At 40.6% G+C, this 20449-nt stretch overlaps 1 protein-coding gene across 1 annotated transcript in view; it reads right to left on the reverse strand.

Moving 5' to 3' along the window:
• TENM4 (teneurin transmembrane protein 4) overlaps positions 1-20449 on the reverse strand; it is a 1506484-nt gene that overhangs the window by 233563 nt on the left and 1252472 nt on the right. The window lies entirely within an intron of this gene.

Consider the following 20449-nt stretch of genomic DNA (forward strand, 5'->3'; position numbering starts at 1 on the left):
CCTGAGAAAATTCTTTGTTTTCCACTTGCCAGCTGGCCATACCTGTTATTTCTTCAGAAAATGAAGATTTACAGTCTCTGCATAGTTTAGAGAGAATAGAGTAGGTAGCAGGGGGGAGGGGAACTTCTCACATATCTATCAGCTCTCCCTTAAAAGAAAAATCACCCAGTTAAAGCCCCGTTGGTCTCTGGTTTTTTTTGTGGAGTTTCTGACACTTAAGTATGTGGCTTCAAGCAGCAAATGTAGAGGTCATGAAAACTCCCTTCAGAAGAGCTACAGTCTCCAACTGCAGCACGATGTTTGCTAAGAACTGAGGAAAGAAATGCCAGCCTCCTCTTCCTTTGCCTGGTACCCACCTAAACAAACAGATATGCAAGTGAATGTGCTGGCAAAGACAGTGCTGGCTGTGCCCAGGAAGTGCCATTCAGCCCTCAGAGGTTCCCCTCTGCTTACAGACATGCACTAGGAAGCAAGCAAGAGAGAATTATGGAGGCAGAGAAATGGTTATTTAAAATAATAATCATGTTTTTTTATGGAATAGCCAGTGCTGGCTTCAGTTCTGAGAGGGAAGGATCTGCAAATTAAATTCACATGATCCACTTGTGTTCATTTGCACAGTCATATAAACTGCCCACTGGCAGAAAACTGGTCATTTGCAAATTAAAGAAGAAAATTATGTCATCTTAGTACAAATATGTTGCTGATGAAGATTATTTATGGTAAAGATAAAGAAATAATCAAGTAGATGAGATGGTGGGGCATGATTTCAAATAATCCCTTGTGGAATTTCACCTCTGGTTCCACTGGAGCTTCCACTGCTTTAACAACATAGCTGGGGCATATTGTCCTGCATAAAAGAGAACAGAATGTAATGGATAACTTTTTAATTACACAGTCTATCAATGCAATGTTCTCCCCTGCAGCAAAATGTCCATTGAGTTTTACAAGGTATGGCTGGGCAGAGGCAATTTATAGCAGTAACTGCCCTAACCCACGGAGGGAAATGTCTTCCTTCTTTGATTACCCAAAATTTGGGCCTTGTCCATTCTTAATGAAGACAGTAGGAATTCCACTTTTGACAAAAACTTGAGCAGAACAGACCCTCTAGAACAGCAAGCACTGGAAAAATGCTGATGTAGTCATAGACAGCACTCAGACAACAGCAGGTTGTACATTGGTGGGTGTTCTGGGTTGAGCCTTAGAAGTACTACCCAAACCCTCACTCACCATTTCCTAGCAAATGGTTCATGTCTTCTGTGTCTCAAAAGCTATGAAATAAAGCAAAGAAAAAAAGTCATAAAATAGGAACTAAGTCTAAATACTGAATGCTGTTTTCTACATCACGTTGAGAGGCCATAGGTTATCCCTTTAACTGTGAGAGGAAGCATTTGGTTTAAACACAAATATCCACAAATACCCCAAACACAGGCAGTGTGATGGCATGTGGGAGTCTATTATGGAGAATTCGTGATTCCCTCACTCAGGCTCCATATGACCGCTGCAGGATATGCACTACAGTCTGATCTCAGTGTTTGTCACTTGTCAAAAAATTGAGAACAAAGAGCCAATTAGCTATGGTTTGTTTTCTTTTATTTTGCTGGAAATAAAAGCTGAGCTATCATACAGAAAGAATTCCTGGTGTGTGTACGAGGCAGGAGAAGGAAAAAACCAATAAACAAACATTTTTACAAAAACTCAAATCATTGGACTTGCAAAACAAGGACAGCTGGGATGCATAATCAAGAGCATTAGAAAAAATTATTTTATACAACAGAAACTTTCCTATTCTGGCATTTGTTCTTTCAATATACAGTATAACCACTACTACTGCAAATCTGCAAAGATTTTAAAGGCAGCTTAGCTGCAGTGGGACTGGTTTTTGAGTCTCTCTGAAAAGCAGTGATTGTCACATAGTGGCCAGGTGCTTTTCAACCATTAAGATAACACTGCTTTGCATTTGATTGGAGATGATGATATTAGTGTTTTGTGACAATGGAATTAATTGCTCCTCCCTAAGCTGTTATGGAGCAGGTAAACAGACATTGGAGACACATCACCAGCATTTGAGTGCCTCTGCAGTGAAATCTATGGCAGATGCCTAAGATACAGCACTGCAAGATAAAAAGGAACCACCTGGCTTCCTAGTCTCATCTCCTGGGCAACCCAGTCCACTATGTTTCACTCCACTGAACTGTAAACCAAAAGTTTTGAATACAAATTGTGGGGAAAAAAAAAAAAAAAAGACCATTTTAACCAATTGCAAAGACAGAAAATCTGGAGGGGTGACTAGAATTACTGAAATTGGAATGTAATTAGAACAGAGAAGTCAATATCCATATACTACAAAGATGACAATAGATCTTTAAGGGACCACAAAGAAGTGGTCAAGGCTTTGGTTTGTGTCTCAGTTAAAGAGAGAACTCAATACAGTACCACAGTACTAACAAAAACTGATCATTCAGGAAGTACCAGCAACAATCTAAGCAAGATCCTCAAGAGTTCCTGGGAGGTTTCCAATTCAGGGGTGGACCCAGTCCAAAACCTGATAGTATCAAATAAGGTGATCAAAACATGACCAGTTTATAAGGGCAGCCTAATGTAACTCAAATAAACACTGATGCTTATGGTGAAAGAGGCCGCATTTAGCAATTTGCCTAACACCCAGCACACAAAAAAGCAATTAACAAATTAATTTTCATCCAGATCTGAAATCTAGAAATATTACGAAATTTATTTATGTATTAATATATTGTTCTGCCTAAGGAGACAATGGTAAGTACCTATAGTAACTACTATAAGCACACAACTCTTCCCATTCCTACTGATAGTGATGGTGCTATTTTATGACTGCCATGACCAGTGAGTCCTTTCATTCCTCTTTTAGGCTCTAAATTGAATGAGGAAAATCTGCTGCCTTTTTCACTGTCACAACCTTTTGTTTTTCAACGCACTATTCATGAACTACTGAAGCTTATTATGTTTAAATAATAAAATAATGGAAAGCAGGAGAGTGATTCTGTACAAACACAGATTAAAGTTCTTTACCTAGAGCTGGGCTTAAGGTCACTCCCAAGGGAGGCTGAAGGGAATAGTCTGTGTGCATAGGGGAAAACACATTTCATAGCTTAAGACAAGTGCCTTTTACATTGTTGTCTTTTAAGCAGCAATAGGAATCAAGCAGTGTTAATTTCTAAGAAAAAACAAAATTCAAATTTGGTTTGAGCACAAACAGAGGTAATTAAAGCACTTACTCTAACAGGAATCTGCATTAGAAAACAACTTTGCACTTTTGAGGACGCACACTGTGTTACTTGTTATGCCAATTTATTTTAATTAATCAGAAAAACATTTATTTGAGTTATCAGCAATGCTGGTGCTTAGCCTGTCATTCTGTCTCCTCTATAAATATCCAGAATGGCAATTCCAAAGTAGAGCACATCGTGTCCAAGGAGGAATCTCTCCTTCTGACACATCGCTGAAGAGGAGCAGCATAAATTCAACGGGGCCAAATTTTTGTTCTTCCACTCACTCAGTAAAACTGAACTTGCTGGAGTTTACCACCACACAGAAATATAATTTAACCCTTAGTGGAGTGTGGAAGTGGTGCTCATGGCTTTGCAGGAGCCCATTCATGCTTGCCAGGGAGGAAGTGTGACAAACCACAGCACCTCCCAACAGGCAACCTTTGACTCAAATTTAACCTTAGAGTGTCACACATGGTGGGAGCAGGCCCAAAGTCCCTGTGGGAGACAGAAGGAAAGCTGACAGTATGGCGAGGCTGGAAGGACTAAACAACATGGACTGCACCCAGGTGATGTTCCTGAAATACAAAGGGCAGATGAGATCTTCCCAAACCATTAAAGACAAAATGGAAACAAGGGGGTGACTCAGTCTCCTTTCAGGCTTCTCTACAGCACCTCTCATTTGTGAAACCATCCCTGAATTTCAGAATATCTGCATCAGAAGATGCTCCCCTCCAACAGTATCTGGGAAAATGGAAAAGAAAAATACCATCTTCCTCTTTGCATTCTTCATTTGAGTAACAGGAACCGTGTACCTGTCCTCACCAGCTCTTGTCCCCTACCAACCAATCTTGTCTACCCAACCCAAAATAATAAACTTTCTCAAAAAAGAGGCAGACACCCAAACATGACTTCTTAAAAATTTCTGAGGCTTAAAAAGGTAATTATTTTTATAAAATTTAATTATTTTTCATTATTAAAATTAAGATCTATTTTAATAGCATGTTTTGGATTTTTTTTTATTTTTTTGCTTGTTTCTCTGTACCTGTCCCATATACAAACCTTTTAAAATAAAATAAAGAGCAGTAAAGACTTTCTTTTACTCTTTTTTTAGTTGGACTGAAGTTAATGGGTAATTGGAAAGGTCATGAGGCTGGCATAATCAAATAAACACCAAACATTTCTAGAGGCAGGAAAAACAAATGCAGGATTTGTTCTGACACATGCAGGAAAAAAGTGCTACCAATATCACCAGTAATACCTCCTAACTGGTACTGTTTGTCTTACCAGAAACATTAGAGGCTGGTGGGAAAAAAAGCAGCTTTGACAGTTGCATGGCAACGAGAAAAAGACAGGGGGGATGCTCCCTGAGGAGGAGTGTGGCACAAACAGGGAGCAGACAGTAACTTGGCTCCAGCTGAGCTTGCTGGGTGCTGCCAGCCTGACCTTAGAGCAGCTACAATCCAGCAGGCAGCGATTCCCACTGCACGACTCTGCCAGCTCTCTGCCAGTGCCTCTCATGTGCAATGGGGCCAGCTTTTAGCATCCAAACTGTGTGAAAGCTCTCAGAATAGATAAACCAGAAAACCAACTCCAACAGTGTCTGTGAAATGGCAGATGTAAGCAAGACCTCCAGCCCAGGCAGTTTCAGCACCCAAGTGGTTCTGCAATACAGCATTTTGGCAGCTGCTGTACACTACAGACTGAGATCAAGAAGGGAGACATCCCAAACTCAAAGTGTGACAGCCCACAGCATCATCAGGAGGAAAGCCAGCCTTTCCATGAGGCACTTAATAAAGACACCTGAAAATAAACTCAGCTTGCATATTTTGCTCACCTTAAACTCCTGCTAAAGTGATTAAGATTGAGCCCTAAGTCCCATTTGACTGGTGATTTACTCAGAGAAGCTTTCTCCTGCTAACACATGGAAAACTATTCCTTGTAACCACCACAACTACCACATGCTGCTGGACAGTGTCTTCACTGTTACAACATAGTGCCTTCTGTACATTATAGCCACTACCAGTAAGGGCAATTTATCATGTAATAAAAATTACCATATTTTAGCAGAAGAAAGAGAAAAATCTGTATGTTTAAACTAGTGAAGAGCATTTTTAAAATTACAAACCAGTGAAGACCAAGCAACTAGAGGAGCGTAACCAAGGAGAAAAATTTGTCCCTAACCTTTAATCCTCTTTCACAATAATTTTTTTTCTCTTCGATTTTTAACCTTTTCTGTCACCACCAGCACTAAAAGCTGCTTTTTTTATCCCCTTTTGCTGGAAGAACAAACAAACAGTTGCCATTTCAGTCAAAGCAATGTTATTCTTTGGCTGGCTGGCACTGGTTTCAGCTCACAGGGCGGTCAGTTCCTCTGGCTCCCATCCAGCAAGCTGAATAAACCAGTCTGGCAGTAAGCACAACTCTGTTTGGGCACAGAAATCAGTGCTTCAGACCTGTTTCCAACCTGAGCACTTCCAATTTACAGCACTCCAACACCGCAGGAAGCATACCAAGCCAATCTGAAACTCAAATATATTTGAAACAAAGCTTTCTTCCATGCCTTTAGGTCTTTTTCTACACTCTTCTTCCTTCTCTCTTTAATGTGTGCAGGTTGGAATTTAGTGCTCTTTTTTCTGCCAGAAGTCTGGCCTTTGCAACAAATAACTTCATCCAAGTGTGCCATTTCCTCCAAAATGCACAGCAGTGGCAGAAATCACAGACAGATCATTATCATCTTTTCTCTGTTTCTTGCTTCCCACCTTTTGTATGGAGCACTATGAGAGTCAAGAAGAACTTTTCTGAAATTACAAAGCTCATTTTTTAGAGACATGCAGTCACCCAGTTCAAGACTTTCAACTCTCAGAGCACAAGATGGAAAACACAAGAAAACTTGTAATACAAGAGAAACTGTGGTTCAGCAAGTGCAAAAGCAAGCTGGAAGGATTGTAAGTGCAGGACTAGGCACTTTAGACTCCCCTTATGTTCTGCTCTCCGGCAGAACAACACTAACAGCAGAATTCCACTTTACTGGGATAAGGGATGGTGCTTATGAGAAGGGCAGGAGATGTGAATGCAAAGGTTGAGAAATTGTACTGAGTGCTGTGTTTCAGTGCTCAGGTTATTATCTTCTCTTTCCTCCTCTCATTTTTCGCACCATTAAAATTCCACCTCAGACACCAGACTCAAAGTGAACCAACAAACATGCATTGTTCTCTGTCCAAACCACCACGCTCACAGGGCTGCTGCAGAGGCTGCAGTGACACTTGAGCCAGGGAGCACAAACCACTCGGGCAGCTCACAGGGGGAATGCCTGAGTGACAGATGAAGTACAAAACTAATCCACACGTTGTGTTTCTGCTGCACAGGTGTGTTCAGGGATTATCCTTCTGCCACACAAGTCACTTATGCCAATCTCTAAAGAGCCTTTCTCTTTCCTTCTGTTTCTTGGTTTATATGAACTAAGATTTCCATGGCTACTTGCCAAAACCCTTCCAGGGAAATTATTCTGTCAAAGTTCAAACATTATCATTACCTCTTGTACACAACAATTTATCAATCATAGCTACAAGGTTACATCCTACTCTCTCAGCATCTCAGCAGACAAAAGTTACCCACATTCTTTGAAAGAGTCTTAAACACACTTCTTTGCCCTTTGCAAAGAACAATTTGGGGAAAAAAAAAAGCCTCAAGATCACATGTAAATTCTACACAGAAATATTATGCTAAGCCAAGATGGTGACAAGTAGTGAAAAAGATGCAAGAACCCTGAGACATGTTTGAAGTCTTCAGATAAAAGTTAGCAAATGCAAATTCCCATTTAGAAGCAGAAGTAATTTGAAAAAGTTCTACTTAATGGATGGCACAGCAAATGCGGGTTCTGGTTTCCAACAAAAAGTGACATGCAGTAAAATATTTAGGCAATCTCTTGAGGACTATGCAGTATTTCATAAATTAAAGGGCTTTAGTCAGCTTTCCACGTGACAGCACCCAGCCCACAGTTCAGTCAGAGGAGAAGTGTTTGTGTTTTATCCCAAGACGGATTGGAGGAACTTCTGGCATGAACTGACACTGACATAAACTGCTCAAGAGTTTTTACAGAGAAGAAATGGAAGACAAAGCAAACTGTTTTAAATTGAAGCTACCACAATATTCAGCAAAAGCTGAAATTCTCTGTTTTAAAAGTCATGTAACTAAACACTGGGGTGTAATTTTCAAATAGGTAAGTAAACTGCCTTTATAAATTCCACCAATGTTTAAAAATCATTCAGTTCTCATTCCAGTTGTGTTGGGTGTGTCTGTGTAGCTTTGGGCAGAAAACAGAGTGTACTGGTTGTTAAAGAAATGGGAGAGTATTGCAGAACGCCTGAGTGACCTCGGGCTAGTCAGTTGTGACCTCTGTAAAACGGAGATAATCACACTTATCTGATTCAAGGGGGCACCAGGAGACCTACTGTTTCCTAATTGTTTAGAGATATACACAGGAAAGACACAATATATAGTTACATGGGTTAGTTTCTGGAAATATCTGCTGGTGACACAATAGATTTTACCCATCTGTGTAAAAGTGTCAAGTACTGCTATTATTTTGACCTCATTGATAAAGAAAGGATGGGTGGTCTGGTAGATTGAAGCACATTTTGGCTGGAAGCTATTACCCTTTGAGATGACCTCTTGTTTCAAGTTTCATTGGTGTATCAGAAAAGTTACAGGCAGCAACAGTAAGGGTTTCTGTAATTCATGCTACAAAAACACTCCAATCTGTTTTATCTCCTCTGACATGCTACTCTGTACTAGTCCTAATAATATTTTTCCTAATCAAACATAAGTTAATGACAGGAAGCAATGTCACTTCTTTCTGGTTTTACATGACCTGTCTTTGAGTACTCACTGTATATGTGAAGCTATACTAAGCTCAATTGTCTCTCACTATTAGAGAGGTGTAGAAAAACTGACTGCAGTGCTAAGATGGGCATCAAAAATTATGGCAATTCAAGAGGAAGACTGATTTTAAAACAAGATACCTAAATTGAGGTAGAACGTAGATCCTCTGATAGTTTCATGTAGCCATTCAGTTTTAGGGAGAGAAGTTGTTAAAGGTGATTTGGGCAGGATTTGTGTAAACTGAGTTGCAAGGAAAAGAGATGATTTACATTAAAACACAGCACAAGCAACCATCAAGTAGCAGTAGTTTTACTGCTGAAATATGACTCTGGAGATTTTTACAAAATCTCCACACTAGGCTGGGCAGGGTAAGGCAAGAAAGGATGCAGTGTGAAAGTATTAGTTTTAACATTAGCAATCCATACTGATTTCTATTTCACCAGAATAATTTTACACCAGAAATATCCATAAAAAATGCAAATACTGGCACCTCTGTCTAAAGTGCTCATTTACCACCAAGTGCCCTTGTTTTACTCAGTGTGTTTGCAAGGATGAACCACTCTATCATTTTTATCAATAATGCAACTCCCACCCACATGTGCTTCAACCCCAGACTTGACTAATGCATGAATCTTTATGCTGTGCTCCTTATGAAATGCTGTGTCCTATCACGTTGCCACGATACTGCTGCTAGATTTATGGCTCTAACTAAATCATCCGATCATACCACTTCTGTGCTGTGCTTCTTCCATTACCACCTAATGTATCAAAAGCATCGATTTTACACTTGCCAGCTTTCCTGCTGGAGCACTCCAAGGTCCTGCAGCACTTTATTACACCCCATGCCCACTCCCAGAGCTGTCATGCTAATGAGCCATGTGTCGCTACTTTAATTTTTCTGAAGCAGGTCACAAAGCTCAATTCTCCTGTCATGTGGGAGAACCTGGAGTCCAATTCCTGATCCTTCATGGCTGGCTGATTTTGAATAGTGCATATGATGACACAGGCTCTCATCTTACTGGCCTGGCCACCACAACACCCCTTCCCTCCCAAATGCTGAAAGAAATATAGCCACTTAAGATTTCAGAAAGCTTTTTCCTATTTGCAGCATACTGTACTTACCAAACACCTAATATCCTGAGGTGTCCAAAACACTGAAATTATAACCTGCTTAACCTCAATAATTTTGAGAGGTCATTTTTTATCTCTACAATAGGGGTCTTATTTAGACTGAAAGAAAATGAAAGACAGCATGATTAAGAGACTAAATTGGCAGGATATCTAGAAATACCCTGAACACCTAGAGAAATTTAGCACAACAGATAAAGGCTCAGATCCTCCGGAAAGGACCGATATATTTTGCAACTTGCAGGTATGAATCACTTCCAACTCCAGGTATTTTATGATTTCTATGAATTTACTGCCTTGCCAGGACATCAGTTAGGAAAGGTAAGAAAGACAAAGGGTTAGAAGTAGCAACTTTTAGGTTACCCTGAAAGGCATCTCAAACACACTTGCTACATTTTGTAGGGTTAATTTCTGAGTAACGTTGACGTCTTAAGACCTGACAGAATAGGAATAACTAGGAGGTAATTAATGAGGGCCAGTCCAACCTTCTTCTTTTGACCACTCCTACTAATAAGGCTTCTGGTGTTTGACACCTTTGATGAGCAAAAGGGGCAGATTTGATTCTCAGTAGTTTTGCTTGTTTTAGAATTTTAAATGGCATGTGAGCTGGGGAGAAATGCATCAAGCATCATTCTGTTACCAATTGTTTTTCACATGCATTTGTGTTTTAGTGGTAGAAAGTAGCAGATTAAGATATGAGCTTTCTGCCATTTGGCAGAGATTTTCTGGCATCACCACCCCTGGAAGTGTTCAGAAGGTACCTGCATGTGGTACCTGGGGACATGGTTTAGTGGAGAACATGATGGTGCTGGCTTAATGGTTGGACTCTGACCTTAGAGCTTTTTCCAGCCTTAATGATTCTCTGATACTATGAAGTAACATGAAGTCACATTGCCCATGTTTAACATGGGTCTTTTGGCCCAGCATTGTTGTTTTTAGTGAATGGCTGCATATTTTCATATTACTTTGACATCTCAGTATTAGTTGACATCTTGTAAACAGAAAGACCATACACTACATCTGAATTTTATCACCTTCTGTCATACAGTACTACATTTTATCTTTTTGCTACACTTTTTCTGCTTTATATGGAAAAGGCCTATGGGCTGCCATTAACAGACCTAATTATGGAAAGAAAAAAAAATCTATTTAATCTTTACTGTTAAAAATGAGGGCAGACTGTGAAGATGTGTTAAAAAAAGGCTGCCTAAACTTTGCACCATCACCACCCCTTTCCTCCAGAGACAGAGCACATGTTAAAAGCCAGCAGTAAAGCCCTGAGACAGTATGGATTTATCAGCTGAATGGAGAGGGAATACAACAGTATTTTCGATTTCCATTCTGAAATTAAGAATATGAAAATCTCCAAAACTTCTAAGGAGCAAACAATGATGATTTATTTATATAAGAATCAAGTACCAGCATTTAGGTCACTCGGCCAAGGTCACCAACTGTCACCAGTCACTAGTTTTTTGACTGGTGTTGATTCCCATTTACTGGTGTTGACTCCAGATTTTCAAGCACTACTTGCTATAAAATATAGACCTTGCAGTTGTAGATTGTGAGCTAATGCCAATCACGCATTTAAGGCACTATGCCAGCTATTCCATCTCTCTTGGGGGCTTTTTTCTCAATTCATACGGCAGGACTTAAAAACAAACAAAACTTTTAATCCTTCAAATTCTGGTGTTTTCCAAATTGCCATCAAAATGAATTTTTATGTTGGGTGTGTACACTGGGGCTTGTAGTCCTCAAAAGCTTAACCCAATTGACTCTTAAAGAACTGTGACAGTCATACAAAGCCCTTCATAGCAAAGGTTTCTCCTGTGCCATAACTGCCCATCACATCAGCTTTACTAGCAAACATGGGCACTATGGGCTTGGTCCTGCTGTTAAGACACATGGTTAAGGACTGCCCTCCCTTGAACAAATACCCTACTGCTTTGCACCCAGGTGCACATGGGAAGCAACTTCAAAGAATAGACTATGGCTCATACACACACAGCAAGAAGCTGCATGATCCTCTCATGTCATATTTCAAGTATCATTTTTCACAAAAATCACACTGGATCCATAGAAAATACTTTTTTGCCTCTGAGTTACTGCCTCAAATATTTTTTAACCTGATCCTTTCCTTTCTACTCAGAGCTTTAAAAGCTACCACCCAAAATACCTAAAGCTATCAGTGCTTTAGCTGAAGAATTTGTTGGGATCACATGATGGTTTGAAAGCTGTGGTTGAGATTAATAGTGTGTTACAATAAACACAGTGAATAATGCAAAGTACAGAAACGATGGAGGAGGAAGTGGGGGGATACATCTTCTGAGGCTATGCAGTTATTGGATGTTTAGTTTGAAAGAACACACAGGTCAGAGTGAGACTTCTGGCATCCTCTCCCTTACAAATTAATCACCTGTTCACAGTGACCAGCAAATTTCAGCTTATAAATAAAGTTCAAAGCCCCCAGGTCCTCATTTAAAAATGGAGACATATGGCTTGCAAACAGCTAATGGAACAAGCCTTCCCAAAGTTTGAGCTCATTCCCAACTGAGAGATCCATTTCACAGTAATAACAACGCAGCCATGAGTACACCAGCTTCAGACTTCCTTCCTGTATTTTATAATACTCTGCACTACCACAAGCAGCTTTTATCTTGTGAGTGGAAAAAGTTCTGATGAACATCAGTTATGACTTTTCAAAGTGTAGAAGGCACTGTGGGAACTGAAAACATACAGAGACCCTCAGCCATACAGGCTTCAGCTCAGAGATGATACATACCCAGAAACAAAAAGTTCAACGTTGTGCACCAAAAAATCTGAAAAGGCTTAGAAAACAGATTAACTTACTCGCTGAAACCTGATGTCTGCAAGTTTGGAGCCACAGGTCCCTTCTTGTCTACTTGTTCACCATAGTGTAAACAATGTTTAGCTCCAGTAATATCACAAAGATAAGGAAACAGTTCAGAAAGATACCAAATCCTAAGGTTTGCCGTAGTTCTCATTCGCAATTGAAAAAACTGAGGTTAAGTTTTGTATCTGAGAAGCCTGTGGCAGAAATTAGAAGGCTGAATTCCTAGTACTCACTCCAGTCTCTGGACAACTCTGCCTTCAATGTTTTGTTCTTCTAAGGCTGCCCTGAAAGCATTTTTTCCACACAAAATCTACTGCTTTGGGGGCTTTGTTTCATGTTAGTCACAAATCTCTCCATATAACCTGAGGTAGACCAAAACACTGGCAGTCCTGCAGTGAAAAGCATCTAATGGGCCATAAATTAATGTTTCATTTCCTTTAATAGTGTAATGATTAATTCCTTCTTCAGAGCAAGATTCTGTTGTACATTTGATAGTTACACTATAAAGTAAGAAACAGGGTTTTTAATGTCAAAAAGGATCAAAGCCAGAACGCTAGTTTTGTTTGTGCCCTTGTAGCTTGACTCTTCAGTTTTTCCCCCCAATTTTGTAAAAAGGTAAAAAAAAAATCTGTCTCAGATGAGACCTTGCACAGCTTGTCAAGTTTCAACCCACAGTGAATTTATTTTGCAGATATAAACCCCTGAAAGTAGGGGTTTCTAATGGAAATGCTGACATAACCTTAACTATACCAATGCCGCCGTAATGCTCAGGTTACCAGGAATATTTCTGCTGCCAATTCCATTTAACAAGTCTGAATGCATATAATTTGTTCCAGTTGTCTTTTCTCGGATTGGGGCTCCTTTGTGCACACTTTCCAATGTGGCTTGCATTAAAAGAAAGAAAAAAACCCTCCTACTCCTATGTAAATTCATATACACACTGATACAGCTTTATCACAGCTAAAAAGCTATAAATCTGCTTTAACTGATTCAGTGTGTTCCCTGGCCTGGAAAGGTGACTCGCTTCACTGCTGCCCTTCACTGAACGTGACAATCATAACTGTACTTTATTCTTTCTGAGATATTTATTCCTTGCAAAAAAGCCTCCCAAAACCCTGCGACCTGCCTCTCTGTGTATTCATATTATCCTCTCCTGACCAAACGTCCCTCTATTTGAGCCAAAGGGATTTGAGCTGGGTCAGGATTTGCCCCTGGCTATGCTAGGAATTTAATCCAAATGCCTCCCACCAATACCAGTGATAAGAATCTAGTCCTATAGCAAATGATTTGCTTCTCACCTTTGGCTCATCCTGAAGCCAAACAACTGCCAGGTTAAACAAATATTCTCAGAATGCAAAGTGAATTCATGAAGCAAGAGCTTCAGGGACAACGAAGAAAGTGGGCACTTCTAGAGCCTCATGTCCTCTGAAAGATCTGCAGCTCACACACTGACATCTCTCTGATCTTTTCTCCTAGAAGGAAGAGTGAAACAGGAGGAACAAAAACTCAACAGGACGGCTCCACTGCTCAGTGAATAAGAACAGGAATAATTCATGAGCTGATCCTCCTCACAGCTGCCAGTTAACAGCTCCTTACTTGATCTTCAGGGTCTAAGAGGCAATAGCTGATGCTTGGAAACTCAAAACCTGAGCCTCATTGTCATCTTTACATCAGAGATAAATTCAGAGGGATGATGCAAGGACAATTCGTCAAATATATCAGCGAATTTTTGGAAGGTTTCAGTGAGTTTGAGTAGATGTCAACCGAGAAAATCAAGCCAAAATGGTCATCTCCACACTAACCTCCCAGGCTTCTGGGGACCCATAGTCAGAGACAGTTCTAGCCACAATGAGTGGAAAAAGAGAAATCTCCTCAGGATGACTCAAACCCTGGTGGCTTGAAATGTCTCTACATAAATTGAAAGCTTATGGTTAATAAGTTCCTTGTTTAGTTTTCTGACTAAAATTAAAAGAGAGGAATTAAGGTTACAGTTTCTCAGACTGAATTCTGAACACGTTCTCAAATTAGAGGATAAATTAATTGAAAAATTATGTAAAACATTTCAAAATGGTTTTTTTTTTTCAAAGCTCCTCACCTAATCATCACTACTGTTTAAAAATTTTCTTTTAATAAAGAATATATTAAAAGTATTGCTAAATTGAAAATCTTTTAAATAATTCCTCTCCTTTGGATGTATTTTACTAAATTTCTGTAGTGTTTGGGAGGGGAGGAGGGGGAGGAGGGGGAGGAGGGTGATGATATTAAACAAGTTCTAAGAGGAAATTCAATAACAAAGAATACTTAAAACTTTTTTAAAGACACTTGGAAATTGATTGGCTATATCTTCCAATTCCTGTTTCCCTTCTGTAATTACAAATTACCATTATGAGTAACACTGACTGCTAATGGACTCTGCAAATCTCTGATAAAGGATGCAGAGATTAATTGCTATTCTTACTTAACACACTTGCTTGAGTAGTAAAAAAGAAGCAATAGAAAGCACTGTGCAAGGACAAAACACAGCAAGAAAATAGATCCTCTGTTCACAAGCTTTTTTGGAAAGAAAAATGAAAGCCTTCCATAAAAGAAAACTGAATTTAATTGGAATTTATTGTCAGTTTTCAGATGAGAAAAATATCAATTATTCAGATAACATTATCAAAGGTTCTTTTGCTTTCCTCAGTCAGATTCCTGAAAATTCTCCACTTCTAAGACACCTCACATTTCACTATCTCTTTTTCAAAATCCTTTAACATCCCAGTGTCTTTTGGCCTCCCTGCTGCAGTTTGATCTCTCTGTACTTTCTGTCCTGGCGCTCCAAACACCTAACCTTGCGCTAGAGCAGGACTCCTACAGGACAACTTCTGTGTCTGGATTTGCACCCAAAGATGAGAGGAGTGCTGCCTGATGCAAAGCAGGCTGATGCTGCATTCAGCCTTCCATTCAGCTGGTGGCACCGGGCTGCTGAATGAGCCGGAGAGCAGTCGCTGTGTGGCACACTCTGCAGCACCAACCACGTCACGGATACTGAAGAAATAAACACTGAGCACTCACAGACAGATTAAAAACTTTCAGCAGAAAGTGCCCTGTGTTTCTAGAAGATGACTTCCTGAGATCCTGAGGAAATCCAGCCACAGCAGAAGCAGTGGCAGATGATCTGCTCAGTTACTGTAAATTGTGAGAAATGCACTGTTTATATAACATTGAAGTATTTGACAAAAAACAGATAAGGCTATAGGAGTCCCTAGCAGCCTTTTCATGACGGATTTATCTTCTTAAATCTGGGCCAAATAATTGAATAAAACAGTGGAAAGTTCTTATTGAAGGATAGGAAAGGGAGGTAAATTACAAACAGTAATTTAAAACTCAAGACTGCTTTTTAGAGATTTAAAAAAAAAACTTTAAAGAAAATAGGTTACAAATCAGGAGAAATGAAAACAAAAATCTCAGGGAGATTTACTGCTTTGAATTGTTCAGCACTCCAAACAAGAAAAGGTGGCAAAAGCAATATATGAACCTTCATTAACTCTGTGACTGCAGATTTTGCTGGTCAAGCAGCTCATTCATGCAGATCCCACTATGCCAAAGCAGCATGGCATGGCTGCTGGGGGCAAACTGATCCTGATGTGGTCTCTTTTCCACAGAAATCACGGATCATCAAGAAACCACACTCATTTCCTAGGATCTAACATTAGAATATTTACGTATGTACTCAGCATGGATTTCCCTCCTTGTCTACTGCCAGCATAACCTGTGCTGAGGTAAGGGCTGCACCACCCATGCTTTATGCAATTTTTAACCCTCCCCTTGCAATTCAAAGTGTAATAATACTGAGAATAATGCCTGCCTTCTCCCTCCCTCCCTAGCAGCATTGTCACTTTGGGTGATTGGCATCATGACCCTCCACTGCTGCTGCTTCTGTGAAAAATGCCCTTAGTGGAAGAAAAGATTCAAAACTGGTTAAGCAGTGGTGAGCAACAAGTTTTTGTAACAGGGATGTATTTGACAGAGAAATCAAAGAAACTGGGGTGCATATATTCAGAGGTGGGTGGTAAGACTCCAAACTCTATCAGATCCTTTTCAGAGAGACTTTAGCAGATGTTACGTCCAGTGTCACCAAAGTAAAGTCATTTCTAGGACCAGAGAGTCAGTTCTTAGATATTGTTACAATTTTCTGGTATTGCTTTACTTCTGTTAGAATTAAATAAAACCCATGCTCTGGTCTCAAAAATTGTGTTAGTATTTGAGAATACTAAAATGCCCCAAACCAGAGGTGATTTGGGATTTTGTGGCTCCCAAGTGCAGAGGCTGTTTCAAGTCACAACATCCAGCCTTCCTGTCTGCCTGATACAATTAGCTCAGAGAAACACACCAGACCCCACCAAACGACAGAAGCACACTTCTCAGGAGTGCCTGCTCACTGATGGACGAGCTGGAAGAAGTCACACTTTTTGGCTTTGACTGAAGCAACAGTCAGTGTTCTCAAGGGAATCTGGATGTCAGCTTTCCACAGATTTCATATATCTTTCCAAATCTGTTCTTTGTCACTCTGCACAACAGCCATTTCCCTGCCTCAGACCTGCACTGAGCAGAGATGTACCTGCTAATGTCCCCAGTGCAACAGCTGTGGGTGCTCAAGGGACTGTGGATGCTGAAGGTTCAGGCTGATGTGCTCCTCCTGAACGCCACTCCCTAAAGATGCTTGATTTTTAAATGAACTTTTCATGCCATTTACAGGCTCAAATGGAAGAAAGCTGCCACTAACGAGCTGATCACTCACATCTACAGCCCTCCTTGGCTAGTGCTCAACCTCTCCCAGCTGGCCAATGTCCTCCCTACAGCCCCACTTGCTGATGATGCTTCTCCCATACCCTTGTCAGGGACTGCATGTTCTGATCCAGCACAGCAGTTGTTAAGTTTCTTAGAAAACCAGATTAAAGATTGGATGCCTTCAGACAGTTCTGGCTTCTCCTGAGTCCTATACATATATACCTACACACCTACACAGTATATATAAGAAACCTGAAAAACTAATTAGTGCTTCTTAATGTCCATCAAGATACCACAAGTCAGACGATTTTTCAAATAGTGCTGAAATCCTAAAATCAGGAAATTTTAAGGTTTCTGAACAGAAACATCCTGAGATATTTCAGAGAGACAGGGTTGTTTAGTCTGCAGAAGGGAAAGCGTGTGACCTTTTGATGCTTAAAGGGGGATTATGAGGAAGATGGAGAGAGACTTTTTACAAGTGCTTGTACCCATAGGACAAGGGATAATGGTTTTTAACTAAAAGAGGAAAGATTTGAATTTCATATAAGGAAGGAATTATTTATTGTGAGAGTGATAAAGCACTGAATCAGGCTGCCCAGGGAAGCTGTGGCTGCCCCATCCCTGGAAGTGCTCAAGGCCAGGCTGGATGGGGCTTGGAGCAATCAGGTCTAGTGGAACCCATGGCAGGGGGTTGGAACAAGATGATGATTAAAGGCCCTTCCAATCTAAAGCATTCTAGGATTCTATGAAATGGAGACAGTCACACTTTAGTTACTTTGGGTAAATTTAGGTAAAAAGCCTTCTGGATTTGACATATGTAAAAAGAAAAAAAATTAAAAGATCCAAGTCCAAAAAATCTCTTTTTCCTTAAAATTATGTATCTGCTGATATTATAGGTAAAATAAAAATTTGGACTTTCAGTGTTCTAAATTACTTAGAAATAATGAAAATCAAACAATGGTTTGAAATGCATCTTACTCAAAACTCAAAGCCCTAAAAGATGCCCATGTATTTATATACATATTAGGTGGATCCAGCCTGCATTTGAAAGGTTAGGTGAAAATTTTTCTGGAAGTGTAAAAATAGTAATATGGACAATGTTACCTTTCTGGAATGCAAGGAACTTAAAGAATAGCCTACTGTATCTTCAAAAAGTAGCATGTTTCTTAAGTTCCATGTGCATTATATTTGCAATTTACATGGGGATTTGTAACAGCACTGCTGCTCCCTGGGTGTTACTTACTTTGGATGGACTTCTCTAAGGCTGAGTTTACACAGCTGTGGTAGGAAAACCTAGCCACAATCAATTAAAAGTGCAACACAAATCCTTTAGACAGCATTCTCAGGCTGTCCTGCTGTTGAGACAGCTACTATTCTCTGAGAATGAGTGCTCTAACTGTATTAAACTTAGTCCTAACCAAAATAAGCTTTTACTAATTTTCACCATTTAAGGAACATAAAGACCTGCCTTTGTTATTTAAAATTTAAGCTGACTAAGCCTCATAGAAACAGAACGTTAAAGAACTAAAGCAATTAAATCCATTTACAGAGGTCAGAAGAGTCTCTGGGTTTTAGACATGATGGGCTTGTATGGTCTGTGATTGTCATTCACGTGAACTTTTAGATTATGGGTGATAGGTGGCAAAATAAGTCACCTTTGTTTTCCTCTTGATATCAGCGATGCTGAGCGGATCCTAGCAGGTCACCAGTGTCCTGGCATTACCTGCACTTCTGATTACTGAACAACTAGAATAAGCAGGCAAATGAGACCCCAGACGCCCTGTCTTTGTGTGGGACATATTTATTACCAACCTACTGAATTCTGCACACAAAGAAGGCCTCAGGGAATGTAGTATGTCTACAAGCTGATGCAGAAAGCACTGAGGAAAAAAAAAAAAAAAGAGGATAAATAAGCAGGCGGCTGAAAAGCCTAAAGTCTAACTAACTCACCAGCACATTGATAATACAATAATGTGGTCAACCCGCTCTGGACTCTGAACAAGACTTTTTTTGGTTTTTCAGCTAATTAGTAAAAGAAGAGATGAAAGTTTTTAATCTTGCTTGCTCTTTCTTCCCTCTTTTTACCTGGAGGGTGTGCATGTATGTCTACATATGTTTTTCCTAAATGAGCAAAGAGAAAGTACATACATATACATTACGATGTGGAAAACATTAGGTGGAGTGTGAGTTCGGTTTTATTTCCAACACGAGGGTCATCGATATTATTTCAGATTTCCATCCTCTGTGACTGCAAGCAGTCAGATGTGTGTGTGTGTGTGTGTGTGTGTGTGTGTGTGTGTGTGTGTGTGCTTTACAGGGTAAGGAGGGGAAGGGGGAAGCTGAACAGAGGATATGAATTTTAATCAGTTTCCTGAATGAATACAACACTGTATTTCCCCCTACTCTTCTTAGGATGACAATTCAGAGGAGATAACCTTCTCCTTTGAAAAACCTTGAAGGGAAAGTTTGTTTTTACCATAACAAATGCAACAAAAGAAGAGGGAAGCTGGGAAAGGGAGAGGGCAGACAAATTAAATGTCAAACTTTCTCTCCTTACTTGAAGATAACAGCATACTAGGAAACCTTCTTAGAAGCTTAATATAAATGCAGTTAAGCTGTTGCCAGCTGCAGTAAACCTCTCTCTCACCTTTCTTTCTCTCTTTCAAGATATCTTTGAATGCCTTCTCCTTCATCATAAATCAGACCTGCGAGCAATTATCACTCAAGCCGGATGGCAGCGGCCTGAGTGGCCACTGCTATTCCACTGCTGTAATCTACACTTCGTCAGGTTACACTAGCCTTGATGAAATTTCACATTTCTTTGCCAATGAGCGTTACCTCTCCATTTATGACTCACTGTCTTTGCAGCAGAGAACTGTGAATTTCATTCCTCTCCTTGTAATTTGTTTAAGCGTCATGGACCATCCGGCGGCGCTGAGCACGCTCAGCAAACCCATCGGGGAGTCTCAGAGCATCCCAATAGGATGCGATTCTGCTGCTGTTCCTCACACACTGCCCTGAGGGCATTTCTCAGCGCCTCGGAGGGAGACTGGACACAGACACCCTCCTCTGGGATGGTGCTGATGCCACTGTCACAAAGGACATCAAAGGAACTCTTGGTATTCGTCATCCCTTTCCTATCCATGCTGCCCTTGGGCGACAGGTTCTTCACAAGTCCCGGCCCCGCCAGCCCCCAGACTGCACCTTGCCGCCCTCACAGGGAAGCGGGAGGCTCTTCGGCCAGTCTTTCAGCCAGAAGTTAATAAACTTAAGAAGCCAAACACCCCGAAATTCCACCCCGCGGGTGGGAGCGGGCTCCAGCCCTCAAGTCCCGCCAAGTCCGTGAGCGCTGCCCGGGTATCCCGCGGGATGCGGGTCCCGCCCCGCCGCCACCAGCACCCGGCACGGACCAGCCCAAAGCTCCACTTCCCACTCTTTGCCAGCCGACTTTTAACTTTTTCAATAAAACCCCCAAACCAACCCAAAGAGCACATCCGCTCCCCCGACCGACACACATCCCCGCGCACGGCTGTCAAGACGGGCATGAAAAAGTAGGCACAGAGAGTGAAAGAAA

This window comes from Oenanthe melanoleuca, chromosome 1, assembly GCF_029582105.1.
Source record: "Oenanthe melanoleuca isolate GR-GAL-2019-014 chromosome 1, OMel1.0, whole genome shotgun sequence".
Classification (NCBI taxonomy): Eukaryota; Metazoa; Chordata; class Aves; order Passeriformes; family Muscicapidae; genus Oenanthe; species Oenanthe melanoleuca.